Below are 12,152 nucleotides of genomic sequence, written 5' to 3' on the forward strand. Positions count from 1 at the left end.
ATGGTCAGAAACTTGTGCCGAGAATTTTAGACTAACTTAAACTAATTTTAAGGCCTAGCTCTGTAAAATCCTCCCTGAGATGAAAAGAATGTAGGGTTCCTTTGTGTTGATTCTGCAAGTGGCCAGAATTATAGTCAGTGAATGACTTGGCCAAAGACAGGCAATAAGTCAGTGGATAAGCTCACCCCCGTGTGCTTTATGCTGTTGTGTGTTGCTCATCAGGCCAGGCTTCCAAGCCTAGATAGAGTTTTAAATACTTTTTTCAAGAAGAGCTGATTCAGAAGGTTGATCCGGTCAAATTTTAGTGAATAAGGTTCACAGAGACCTACTGACCTTATTTGTTTGGAATTTGTGCTTAGCCTAGTATCTTACTTTTTTTTTTTTTTAAGCCTATTTTTAAAAAATAACTTTTCCATACAAGTCTACAGGCAGGAGCCCACAAGTCTTAGCTAATATAATTTCTGGTTATTTGTTCTCTTCCCTTTCACCCACCTGGGTCAAATCGAGCAAAATCCACTTCCTTTTAAATATTGTCCAAGGAAAACAAAGTTGGTTGGGCGCTAAGGGGTTCTTTACATCACTCCAGATAAAAAAAACACGTTATTAGATATTGCAAAACTCTTCCTTTAAGCATCAATGCGTCTTTTCTCCCGGACACTCCAAATATCAGTCCTCCTTGTCTCATCCTCAGTCACAGGACACTGATTCTGCTTCTGTGGTTAATCTTTCACTTCTGACTCTGGTCATAGAAATGTGCTCCCTGAAATCGTTTTTCTTTCATAAGGAGTCAAAGTTACAACAAAGTTCTTACTTTCATATGAGTAGGATAAAGTGCACTGTTAAGTAATTCTCTCCCTGTCTTTTTTCTCAACATTACTTATTTTACAATATAATGTTTTATATAGACTGTCAGAAAAAAACAAACAACAAAATATACTTTTATTCCATATCAAAATTCACAAATTTAATCCTAATTTAAATGACTCCTTCATGGAGTCCTTTTTAAAATTTTACTTAAGGATTTGTTTATCTTTTTATAATAACACCAAAAGGAAATTGGCTGGCTACATGTAACTTAATATACACCAGAGGGAAGGAAAAAGTCAATATTTGGAATGTTATCTATGCTGAACAAATTTGCTTTATGATTTTATTTATTTAATTCTCATTAAATTCAAGTTTATTTAAATAATTTAAGAATTAGATTAAAGTTTCTCTTTTTTTTCAAGCTATCTTTAAGGCTGAAATAAGACTGGAGAAAAATCTTACATGATTTAAGGGGTCCAACTTACACTTGGACTGTGTAGGTTCAATTCGCTGAAACCCATACAGAATGCAATTTGGCAACGTCCAACAAAATTAAAAGCTCACCATCTTTTGACCTAGTAATTCTGCTATTAGGAATTTATCCTATGGATAAACTTGATCACATTCAAATAACACACAGGCATCCTCACGACAATATTTTCTACTAGGAAAGTAGAAGGAACCTAAGTGCTCATCAACTGAGGACTGATTAGATAAATTATATCCAGAAAATGGAATATAATTCAGCTATAAACAAGAATAAGGAAGTTGTTTGTATATTGGTATGGAGAGAACTTGAAATATTTTATTTAGGGAAAAATAAGGCACAAAACTGTGTTTATAACACAGTTATAATGAACTGTGAAATATATATTGAATATATATAATGAAATATATATTGAATATATAATGAATGTGAAATATATATTCACATTTTCTTATAAATACTTATATAAGCCTAACATATCTTTGGAAGGACACAAAATAAAAGAATGACAGAGGTACCCATGGAGAGGGGAACTGGATGACTAGGGGAGAGACAGGAAGGAAGCTTTTCACTTTTTAATTTTGAACCATGTGACTATGTTATTGTGGTACTGTGATTTATAATAAGGAATATGTATTTGCTTTTAGTCCCCATTCCTGGCCCCAAAACCCTTGAAATTTCCTAAGGAGAGCAGAAAAGGTGTCTCTTGTTATGCTGGTGACTTTTGGAAAGCCCCAGGAAACCTAAGGATGCGGGATGATTGCCAATGAAGCCAACATTGTGATGAGAGGGTTAGAACTTTCAGTCCCACCTCCAGAGAGTGGAGGGGCTGGACATTGAGTTCAAGCACTGGTGGCCAGTGATTTAATCAATCGTGCCTATGTAATGAAGCCACTGCAAAAACCCCAAAAGACAGGGATTTAAGAGCTTCTGGGCTGGTGAAGATTTGGGGAGAGTGGCTTGTTCAGAGAGCTTGGAAGCTCTGCGTCCACTCCCCATACCTTGCCTTACTTATCTCTTCCATCTGGCTGTTCCTGAGTTATATCCTTTTATAATAAACTGGTCATCTAGTAAGTAAAATGTTTCTCTGAGTTCTGTGAACTGCTATAGCAAATTAATTAACCCCAAGAAGGGGGTCATGGGGATTTCCTATTTATAGTTAACAACATGGACTTGCGATTGGCATCTAAAGTGGGGGACTTTCCTGTGGGATTGAGCCCTTAACTTGTGGGATCTGATACTACCTCCAGGTAGATAGTGTCAGAATGGAGTTGAACTGCAGGACCTCCAGCTGATGTTGGAGAATTGCTTGGTGGTGTTGGAAAACCGCACATGGGAATTGATATCAGAACTGGAGTTACCTACTGAAAAAAATTCTAAAACATCATTCAGAGTCTCCAGAGAAGAGAAGATTAGCTCTGAGCTTAACAGGCACCCTGTGAACTTGCTGTTGGGATTTTATTCTCCCTTGATTCAGTCAGTGTTCTATAATGTGGCCTTATTTGGAGACAGGGTCTTTACAAAGGTAATCAAGTTGAAATGAGGTCATTGGGATTCTAATCCAATAGGACTGGTATCCTTTTAAGAGGGGGCATTTTGACACAGACACATGCAAAGGAAGAACATCATGGGAGGATGAAGCCAGAGATGGATTGATGCTTCCACAAGCCAACGCTAGATGATTTCATTCACTTGTATAGCTTGAAATACTATCCATTTGCCAAGAAGTCTTCCATTTATATATCCAGCCTATATCTATTCTCAATCCAAGTGCCAAAATGAGATCTCCAGCTACATGTCTTACAAGATCACTTATATCAAAAACCATCCCTGATCATCTACCACTGCCCCATCTCTTCCTCTTCTAGTCTTCCTCATCTCAGTTAATAGCAACTCCTTCCATGCTCTTACTTAGACCAGAGTGCTGGCAGATCACCCTTGATGCTCTGACATCCAGTCACTCACTAAGGCCTCTGTCTATTCAGGCTCCAGCATGGGTCCCACACTTATTCAATCCTTGGCATCCTACTTACTGCTGCCACTATTGCTACCTAAAAATGTCTGTTTCCGTGAAATATCAAAAACTCATATGTGCTATACTAAAAACATTGGAAGAGGACTAGGTTTTATTCAAGATTTTAGGAATGAAGGTTACTTTTAAATGGTTGTCTCTCTCCTTTTCTAAGCTCCCAACATTGGCCTTAAACGAGGGCTATTTTAAAGGGACTCCCCCTCTTTCTTTTTTTCCTGTTGTTTATTATCTTAGTTATCATTTTCTTCTTTATCCTGTATAAGAGCACAAGGGTTTGTTACTATATCATGGTAAGATTACTGAAGGTACTGCCACTTTTTAATTTGTTAAAGTATGAGGCGACGAAAGCGAAATACAAGGAGTATACTTTCCAATTTATACTCCATTATACAAGGAGTATAATGTCCAACATAGGAGACAGGATTGGACATCCATTACGTTCTAAAAAAGCATTCAGATACACAGATTAAGAAATGCATAAGAGAATAATAGTTTTTCTGAGTTTTAAATTCACCAACATACCATAGAGCTCAGAATCTGTGAATTCTAAAGTAAATAGGCCATGGCATTCCTCAAGAGACGAAGTTCTCACAATAGTCTTTAGCCGTATCCTTAAATAGAACACAAAGGTGTCTTCACCTGGCCTGTGAATCGCCCAGATAAGTTTCACATTACGAAGGACCCACAAAGAGATGCCACGTGAAAAGGCAGACAAGTAAACTAGATAAAATTAACATGTGAAGATTACTCGACGGACTCAGCACCAGTAAAGCATAGCACATTTATGATCTGGAATAGAGCTTATGGATTTCACTAAGACATCCACATTTCCTCCTCATGACATCCTCGTGTAAAACCGTCATACAATTTCAAAATGGCCACTGGGGTGCAATTTGGGATAAAAAACAAAGCAAAGCTCCCTGCTTTACATGGGGAACAAACTAATTAGATTGGTACCATTAGCACAGACCTTTAACCAAATGTGCTCATTTAACTCCAAATTACACAGGAAAATGGGGAGTCATGTTGACCATCTTGTAGGACACAGTATACATGAATATTCTGAAACTTCACGAATCTGACCTGAAATAGAAAGCACTTGAAAGAGAATAAAATGCAAGTCAAGTTTTACCACTCAGTGTGCCTAAGAAAAAAACGTCATTGTATCTCTGTATCTCAGTACAATGAAGATGAGAATTGTTTTCTACACTTTTAAAAAATAATCTTTCAATTACTGATGTCTTTGTAAGAAACAGACTGTATTATAATTACTATTATCTTTAAAATTAATTCAGCATAGTTTAATAGATCCGAGTGACTAATCAATTCTTTTTCCCTTATTAGTAGCTCTCATATTTTAAACACTATAGTTTTTAAATCCAGAAATCAAATGCCCTCCAAGCTTCGGTTAGCTTGGATTGAAACACCAGCTCCGCAAGCAGCTTCCATCTTACCCAGTTGTCCCTCTCAAACAAGTGTCCCCAAGGAGTGACATTATTCACTAGCCATTCTTTCTTCTACTGCCTTGCCACCCTGTAGCTCATAGCAGTCTGATCTCTGCCCTCATAGTTGAAATAATTCTCATAATCAGGCCATTCATCCTAGTATTTATTGCGTGCCAACTACAATATTCAGGCACAGTTATGATTACAGCAGTGAACAAAACAACGTTTGTTCCCTCATGAGCTTATGGTGGGAGTGACAAGAAATGGAAAAATAACCAAGTAAATATAGAGAGTGTGAGATGATATAAAATCCAGCAAGGATAAGGGAATAGGCAAGGCCTGAACTTGCAGAGAAGAGGGGTGCGTTTTTAATGCGCTATAGTCAGAGAAGACCTCACAGAGAGTCAGCGTCCCAGCTGTGAATCTAAGCAGGAGAATGTTTCAAGGAAAAAGCCAGAGCAAGTCCCTGGGGTGGGAGACTGCTTGGCATCTTCAAATAAGAGCAAGGGGGTCATGGTGCCTGGCGCAGAGTAAATGAAGTACAAGGAGGTCAGTAGGGCAGCAAAGGCAAGATTGTATGGGACTAAATACTTTAGCTCAGAAGGATTTTAGATTTTATTACGTGAACTCAGAGACCATTAGAAGTTTTTGAGCAGAGGAGAAACATATTCTGACCAAAGTTTTAAAAATCCAATGCTAATGGGCAACAGGAATATAATTTTTAAATAACATTTATAAAAGCATCAGTAGTATAAAAACTTAATGGCAAATTTAACCCAAAAATGCACTCAAAACTACAAAACAGTGTCATGTGAAAGTTAAAGAAAGCTTAAATAAATGGAGTGATATACTTCGTTTGTGGTTTGGAAGACTCAACATTAATAAGTTGTCAGTTTACCCCAAATTGATGTATACATTCAATTCAATTAAAATGTCAGCAGGCTCTTCAAAGAAATATAAAAGCTGATTCTAAAAATTTATATGGCAATACAAAAATCCTAGGATAGCTAAAACAATTTTGAAAAAGTAAGAACCATTTGGAGAACTTTCAATATTTAATATAAAATGAAAATTACCAAAACAGTGTGGAATTGGCATGAAGATAGACATATGTATCAATGGAAAAGAATAGAAAATCAGAAATAGACCCGCATATATAAGGTCCATTGAGTTTGGATAAAAGTTTTAAGGCAATACAATGTGTAAAGAATTAATCTTTTCAACAAGTTGTTCTGGAACAACTGGTATGAAAAATCCAATAAAATCAAATCTTACCTCACACCATACATGAAATTAAACTCAAAATAGATACGAGAATGAAACATAAAAGTACAGATGTAAAATTTCTAGAAGAAAACAGGAGAAACTCTTTGCAACCTTTGCAACTCTAAGCAGGGATTTCTTTAACAGGACACAAAATACACTAACCACGAAGGGAAAGAAATAATAAACTGAAAACCTCTGTTCTTCAAAAGACACTATTAAGAAAATGTAAAAACAAAACACAAACTGGAAGAAAATATTCATAATACATACACCCAACAAAAACCTTGTGTCCTGGATACATGTAGAACACAGCTCAGTAATAAAAAGATAATTTTTTAAAATGGGCAAAAAAATTAAACAGATACTTCACAAAAGAGACACAAATTTCGATAAGCCCAAGAAAAAAGGGTCCAATATGATTAATAATCAGAGAAAAAGAAGTTAAAGCTGAGGAGGTATACCTCTACTTACTGCTAGGATGGCTAAATGAGGATGTGGAACATTGAGAACTCTCTGATGGAAATATTTGCTCTTCGGTTATACTCTTTAGAAAACAGTTTGACAATTTCTTATACAGTTAAATATACACTCACTATATGACTCAGCAAAAATCATCTGGTGAGTGTATTTACCTAAGAGATAAAAATACCTATATAACCACAAAAAGACTGGAACATGAATGTTCACAATAGCTTTATTAGTAATAGCCACAAAGTGGAACCCCACTGTCCAAACTGTGACATATTCATACAATAAGATGCTAGTCATCAATATGAAGAAACAAACTATCGATACACAAATAACATGGATGAATCTTAAAAACATGCTGAGTGAAAGAAGCCAGGCATAAAAGCATATATACTGTATGATCTATTTACATGAGGTTCTAAAAAGGTAATATTAACTTATAGTGATAAAATACAGATTAATAGCACCTGGGGAGGGCTGGAGGGGATTCCCAGGAAGGGACAACAAGAAGAGCATGAAAAAAGTTTTTGAGATGATTATATGTAGTATAACTTGATGAGGGTGGTGGTTATATAGGTGTAGACGTATATCAAAATTCACCAAACTATTCACTTAAAAATGAGTGCATTCAGTTTATTGTATGTGAATTAGAGCACAATAACAGCGATTTAAAGAATCCAATGGGGCTTCCCTGGTGGCGCAGTGGTTGAGTGTCCGCCTGCCGATGCAGGGGACACGGGTTCGTGCCTCGGTCCGGGAAGATCCCACATGCCGCGGAGCGGCTAGGCCCGTGAGCCATGACCGCTGAGCCTGCGCGTCCGGAGCCTGTGCTCCGCAACGGGAGAGGCCACAGCAGTGAGAGGCCCGCGTACCGAAAAAAAAAGAATCCAATGAAGAGTTTATTAAATATTTATTATATAAAGCATTTGATAATGACTAGATAAGATGATATCCTGGTTTCTTTTTTAAGACTGCAAAAAAGAGTGCACATAGAAAATGTAAATTCAATTTACAGCTTTCTGCCATAAGACATAAATTAGTGTGTTTATGTAGAAAAGAACACTGATATTTTACAGGCCTTATATTTAATGTAAAAACTTTTACTAAATGAAAAAAAGAACAATTATGAATAGTCCCTCCAGGGGATTGTTATATGTCAGTTTTTTACTTCTTCATGTTAAATGAAGTGAAGCCACTGAGACCCCAGGCAACTAACAGCATCACCAGAAAAGGGTAGAATTAGGAATTCTTTTTTTATCTGGACAGTAAAAAATATTGCTCTGTCACCATAACTTCTAGTTTATAATGAGGCAAGACTTTATAACAGACACATTTTAAAATGGGTAATGCAATTAAAAAGTATATCCCATATCATGATATCTGAATTTTTTAAAGTACACTCAGATTGAAGTTTCCGTACCACTGGATTGATATGTAGCTTATCTTTATGGCCTGATATGCTTCAAATGTCAAAGTGAAGTTAGAATATATTCTGTGTGTCTACTAGGCTCAGCACCTTTCTGGGGTCAGTGAACGACATGAATGAAGTTTGTGGTATGATTTCTTACGAAAGGTGAGGGTGGGCTCCTCATGATACCAGCTTGCATTCCACAAGTGCTTCAGAGCACTTTCAAATTCAATCTGATATGTATCAGTCTCAGGGTTTGGCTGGCAAATGAACTTTATTATTTACTGCTGATTAAATTAAATTCAGGTGGCTTAATGAAGAAGGTTCTGATAAGCCAACAGTTTATCTACAACAATAGAATGTAATCTTTAAGTTTTATACATTATTTTTAAGATCCATAATGATGAAATATTTTCATCATATGAAGTAAATTATCGAAGACCCCAGATACTAACTCTTCCTAATTTATTTCCACAGGACCTTTCCCCTTGCTCCGTAGGTCTGATAAATATCTGAGATCCTCAGCATCTTGTTCTCAAATCTCTTCACTTTCCCTGAGACACTTCACCCATACCCTGGGTTTTGACAACTCATGAAATGCCATTCTCTCTCAAAAAGCTTTCTCAAATCTCCCTCACTCTCCCATTTTTCAAGTCCTGTAAGTCCACTATCAAATATTTGTCAATTAAAATTCATTTGTTTTCACTCATTTTCTACCTTTTCTAGCATCCCTACATCAAATATCACATATATTTCCAAATTGATAACTCTGCCGACTCTTGACTCACTCCATCTCATACAACCATCAAAATATCACTTCAAATATATTAATTTGATCATGTTGCCTCTGTTTTAACCTGTAACACTTCCTCAACCTTTTTAAGATTGAGCCCACATTCCTCAACAGAGTATCGAATGCCTTACGTCAAACTGTCTTTTGAGATTGACCTCCAACACTCCCTTCCCCTCCTTCCCTCCGTGGCTGTAGACCCTCCCGCTGCTGTCTGTCTATCTATATATCTATAGATACATTCTTATAAAATTTATACTTCTAAAACATATTTTCTCTGATTATGCAAATAAAGGTTGGGAGTTATTTTTATTTAACACTTTGATGTTTTTGAATTGGTGTTTGGACACTGGCTCTCTCATCAGCTAGCTTTGTGTCAATGGCCAAGTCAATGCATCTCTCTGAGCGTCAGTTTCCATCTGCAGAAAATAAAGGTTGGATATCTATTTCTAAGCTTCCTTTCTACTTTATAATCCCCCTAGATTATAACTTTCATGAGACGAAGACCCCAGTCTGTCAGTGTGAGTGTCTAAAATAATGCCTAGACCTAAGAAAGTACTACAGAGTAAATTAAGTAATTTATATTTGTATATGTTGCTTTACTAGTGGATTGATTCACACACACATATATATGTATACATATACAGTTATACATGTATCTTATCTCTGAATTATTCAAAAATACGACTTTGCCTAAGCATGGAATTTCGTCTTTTCTGTGTATTATACTTTTCTTCTCTTGTCTAGATTTTAATCAATTTATGTCACCAACCTTTTTAACTACGTCGTTTTTGGCTCTTAAATTTCATATCCGTTTTTCAATTAACCACCAATGATCAAAACTCTTTACACAATTCTTTTTTTTTTTTTTTTTTTTTGCTGTACACGGGTCTCTCACTGCTGCGGCCTCTCCCGCTGCGGAGCACAGGCTCCGGACGCGCAGGCTCAGCGGCCATGGCTCACGGGCCCAGCTGCTCCGTGGCATGTGGGATCTTCCCGGACCGGGGCACGAACCCGCGTCCCCTGCATCGGCAGGCGGACTCCCAACCACTGCGCCACCAGGGAAGCCCCTATACAATTCTTTATAGAATTGTTATAGTCATTTTGAGGAAGATGAATTATGAAAACATTATTCAAAAAATAAGCATTTCATAAGAAATTTTTCTATAGTAAAATTTACAGTAAGTCTACTTTCTACAAAGAGTTTATTGACAACACATCTACATAGCTTACACTTTTTAAATATGGCGGATTGTTAGCTTCAAAAGGACTGCCTACCCCTTGTACTCCAACCAGCTGCTATGAAGGAAATAAGTATTAATGGACCTACCACACCCTAAGCCTCTTGTCTCCAGTCACCGTGCTTAGCTGCAGGATTCCCATTAACATTAATGGGAGTTCCATGCACACATCACCTGGAGAACAGACCCCTCGATGTTTGCTCGTTATCTTCCCAGACAGGTAGGAATGGCATCAATCAGGTATCCAGCTTAGTTTCACAGTAGGTACTATTAAAGGCATCGGGGCAATAAAAACACAGCTTTCTAACACTTTCTTTATAAAACAGTAAAAACGTGATGAACAACCGAAGGAGAAGATTTTAAAAGCATACAAGAAGTACATGGCTTTCCTGCATATCTTTTTATAATTACAAATGACCTAAAACTGAAACGTACACGCTACTTCCTTGCTAAGGCAGCCATAATGGGATAATAAAGACAAGCTTCATTATATAAAGTGGATTTGATTTACTATAAAGTAGCCAAATAGGGAAGGGGCAGTGGAGTTTACATAGAAACTGTTTGACCTCTGGACTTCTTTTCCTTTTAACATTTTCCCACCATATCATTAATAAATCAAATACTTTTATGCGGTTAGAAAGAAGACAACATGAGTGATTAGTACAAGTATGTGAGCTCCAGCATGTTGGAGGGGACATGATGAAAGTAAAGACATGTTTTCAGTTCTGATTTTACTGTACACTTAGTAAATTAGGAACAGCAACATAGTGAAAAGGAAAGAATGAAAAGGAAAGCCTGGGTGAGGCGTGGGTGAGGGAGACATCGTTTGGCCTTGAGACTGTGATTTTAACAGTGACGCAACCTTGGATAAACTTTTTGAAGTCACTTTTTCGCTTTGTAAAGTGAGTCTAAAAACACCTATATTGTAGACCAATTAAGAGGCTTATATGAGACATACAGCATGGCTAATGACAATTAGTTAAGTGTTTAAAAAAAGAATGACTATTACCCTATGTGTATGTATAACTGTTAACCACAAATGGTCATCTGCTAATATAGAACAAGCATTAGAGTCAGATAGACATGAATTACAATCCCACGTCTGCTACAAACTGACCTTATGATCCTGAGCAAGATTGCCTGTACTTTTCTTTGTACTTTTTTCTAAATATGTATTTGTAAAGCTTATATGTACAAGCATTTATATACATACATACACATACATACATATACAATATCATACATATATATTACATATATACCCACACATATAAATATATTTAGCTATATGGACTTTTATCATCAACTTGGTTCCAATGGTTCACAATTTGAGTTTTATACTGGAGTTCAGCAATATGGCTCAGGTGCTAAATTTGTAGCCACAATTTAAATGTATAATCTTGTAAAGACTTATATTAGGGAATCAGAGTCAGAGGCAAGTGGCTCTAAGCACCTTCTCCTGATGCCTGGCCCTTGCTGGCCCTTACATGTGTCTACTAGTTCATGGATACCTGCCATGCACAGAATCTGGAAGTTCTATTTTCAGGGAAATCCCCACCTACTGGGGGCCTTCCTCCTTGCTTAACCCACATTTTTCATACGAATAATCAACTCCAGGGCAGGACTCACTCGGAGCGTGGAGTGCTTTATATTTGGAAGTATCTGACTTAGCTGAATCTGACCTACCATCTGAGTAAGATTTTACAACAGGATTGTAACCAGCCTTGAGCTGTCTGGAGACTAAGCAAATTCCACTGACATCACTGAGGAGAACTGGGTGAAAAGTAGAGGAATAAAGACATAGAAAGAATATTCTCATTTTGTTGTACAGCTATTTGTCCCTGAAAATGCAGTCTTATGCCCTTGTCTAGTCAATGTTCCAGAAGCTCCAAGCGGGAGGTATTATCCCACTCTAACAGATGAGGAAACCAACATTCAATAAAATTAAGTTACTTTCCAAGATTACACTACACTGAGTGGGAAAATCATTACTCAATGATTTTGACCTTCTAGAGTTCTTTATCCTTATTGAATAAATGCAGCTTTAAAATGGGGATGACAGTGGTATCAACCTCATAGTATTGTTGTTAGGATTAAATAAAATTGTACCGACAAAGGGCTCAGAATGATATCTGACACATAATACGTAATACAGATAATATATTCAATAATTATTATCATATTGCAAAAAACACAAAAAAGCTATTA

The sequence above is a fragment of the Delphinus delphis genome, chromosome 17, assembly GCF_949987515.2.
Source record: "Delphinus delphis chromosome 17, mDelDel1.2, whole genome shotgun sequence".
NCBI classification, from domain to species: Eukaryota; Metazoa; Chordata; class Mammalia; order Artiodactyla; family Delphinidae; genus Delphinus; species Delphinus delphis.